Raw genomic sequence first — 3163 nt, 5'->3', positions numbered from 1 at the left:
GGGGGGGGGGGGGACAACGGGCAAACCAGTCCCTTTAAATTAAATCTTTTGATTAAAGAAGCGATTTAGAGTTTGGTCAATAATCGTGTGCAATTCCCAGCTCTACACTCTCGTGTGACAACTGCACTTTTTCTTTTACTTTTAAACCGCTATGTTTCCTTTTGAATCTCCGATGTGGGACAAAGAGGCCAATGTTGACATACTTACTAGTTTGTTAGTTGGTTATCAATTCATATCAAGTTGTTAGAGATGATTTATATTAAGCTGTCAAAGTAGTTCCTTAGATTTAGTCAACTTAGTTATATATTAAGTTTTTAGAATAGTTTCTAAGAATTAGTCAAGTTAGTAAAAACTTGCTTGTATTTAAGTTGATGCTACGTTGGAATAAGATTCATTCAAGTTTGCTTTGCTTCTCCAAGTCTGATCCAATTTTTTCCTCTCTTTGCATCCAAGCATGGTTATTCATGCTACCACTAGTGACACTGCTTCTGCAGTTCTGACTACCACTCATGCCACGCTCCGAGCCTACACCCTAAACGTGGCTGGTACCCAATGACCATTGCTGGCCTTGAGCGAATCTTTGGCCTGGCTTACTAAACTCAGCGAAAGACTTAACTCAATAATAAAACAAGAAACATTCTCATAATGACACTTAAGTCTCAAAATAGAATATGTAACTGCAAAATAATGAGAGACTCAAATCTTACTATCTAACTGACTATCTGTTTATGAAACCTCTATAATGCTAAGATGAATATTGGGACAAATTCCACAACATTCTGATAAAGAAAAAGACAAAAAAACATATAAAAAGAATCCTCCAAAATGCAAGGAGGGTCACCACTGACTCTGAGTGCTCAAACTAGATCAACGAGGTGTTGGATGTTGATCCTGGTTACCTGTGTCTCCATCATAAGACTATGCAAACCCACTGGCATCAATACATTGAATGTACGAGTATGTGAGTTGGAATGCTAAATAACAACTTAAGTTGATAAGAATAAGATGAACTTACTTTGGCTCTGATCAACTTTTGAATACTCAGCTCAATCTCTATATATAAGGCAATTAAAACACATGCGATATATATAAAGCTTTGTAAAACAGTAAAACAACTTAGTTCATTAAGGAAAATGCAATAACAAACTCAACTTTACTTATATATGAAAGTAATATAGTTCTGTGGGAGATTCTCTAATTGACAACCACCGCTATGAGCCTAAGTGGTGATACAACGTATTGCCCACGCTGCCAAAACTGTTTTATACTTTGCCTTCGCATAGAACTCGTTAACTAAGTGGATCCACTAGTTTAACTTACGTGATCATCTAAAAAGTATGAACCATTAATACCCATTATGGATACATGGTTTACATGGGGATTTGAGTTAATATGAACTCTTATCCCCACATCAATGCTTAATACTACTCCCTAAATATACTTTAGCTCTTGCTTTTAAAATAACTTACTTTCTTTGGGTTGAGATAATTTTCTCAAACACTTTAACTTTAAAAAGCTCTCTTGGAATAAATGTTCTTTTTTTCTTGTTCAAAACTCTGTTGGAAAGATCTTAGTTCCCTCTTAACTTAAATGTGAAAACATTTATAACCTTTCTAGGGAATTCCCTTATATCTTTTGAGAAATGAAATCAAATCTTTACTGTTTACTCAACTTGTAGGTTGAACCTTAAAAACAAAGTTAAAATGTTTGTTTAAGACTCTTGAAAACTTTAAGGACTCACTTTGACTTGCTTCTTAACTTTTAGACTTGACTCTCAACTTCTTTAACTTTGATCTTAACTTCCCTTGAATTGGATTATGGATTCAAGGTTCATGGTCTTATGTTTATGGATGATTTCATAATGTTTAGATGTACCTTAGACTGTTGGAATCAATTAGGGATTGTAGGCACATCACTTAGGAACTAGTACGAAAAGGTGGAGAATAAATGAGGTCCTCAGGCGTCGTAGGCGCTTTGAGTGGCGCGGAGCGCCATAGCCTGACGAATAGAATCTGTCCTGAGGGGATCTGGCTGGCGCGGCACAGATGAATGGAATATCTAGAGCTATGAGACTCCTCTATGATCCGCTCATGGAGTCCATCCACCCTAGGTACACACAATCTGCCTTGGTACTTCAACACACCATCTTCCCCTTGTTCAAAAGTCAATACTCTTCGCTTATGAATATTTTCCTTCAAGTCAAGCAAAATGTGGTATTGGTATTGCTTTTCTTTCACCTATGATACTAGTGATAATTCGGCCCCATTAGTCACCATTGTTCCTCCTTCTGTGAAATCCATAAGTCTGACTCTCAGGCGTGCAAGTTTGTGCACATCTTTGACTAACTCCATCTTTTCTTCCTCAACATAGGCGGTATCCCCATGGATAACTTGCTTAAAGCATCAACAACCATATTAGCCTTACCTAGGTGGTAGAAAATACTCATGTCATAATCCTTGAGTAGTTCTAGCCACCTCCTTTGTTTGAAATTGAGCTCCTTCTGGGTGAACACATATTGTAGGCTCTTGTGATCAGTGAATATATCCACATGAATGCCGTACAAGTAATGACATCATATCTTCTAGGCGAATACCACAACACCCAACTCTAAGTCATGGGTTGGATGATTCTTCTCATGAAATTTCAACTGTCTAGAGGCATAAGCTAGGTTCTTGCCCTTCTGCATTAACACACAGCCAAAACCAACTCTTGATGCATCACAGTACACCACAAAACCTTGAGTGCCCTCTAGTAAGGTCAAAATCGGAGCAGAAGTAAACCTCTTCTTCAACTATTGAAAGCTCTTCTCACAAGCTTTAGACCATTGAAATTTAACTGTTTTCTGAGTCAACTTAGTCAAGGGAGATGATATAGACTAAAATCCCTCAACAAAACTTCTATCGTAGCCAGCCAAACCCAAGAAAATTCTAATATTGGTTGGATATGTGGATCTAGGCCAACTCTGAACTGTTTCTATCTTTTGGGTATCGACTTTAATCCCATCACCTGAAACTATGTAGCCCAATAATGCCACAGACTTAAGCCAAAACACACACTTGGAGAACTTGGAATAAAAATCATTTTCTTTTAAAGTCTAAAGTACTTTTCTGAGGTGACTAGTGTGGTATTCTTCATTCCTTAAATAGATTAGTATGTCATCAAT

This window comes from Solanum pennellii, chromosome 10 (assembly GCF_001406875.1).
Source record: "Solanum pennellii chromosome 10, SPENNV200".
NCBI classification, from domain to species: domain Eukaryota; kingdom Viridiplantae; phylum Streptophyta; class Magnoliopsida; order Solanales; family Solanaceae; genus Solanum; species Solanum pennellii.
This window is presented reverse-complemented; position numbering follows the sequence as displayed.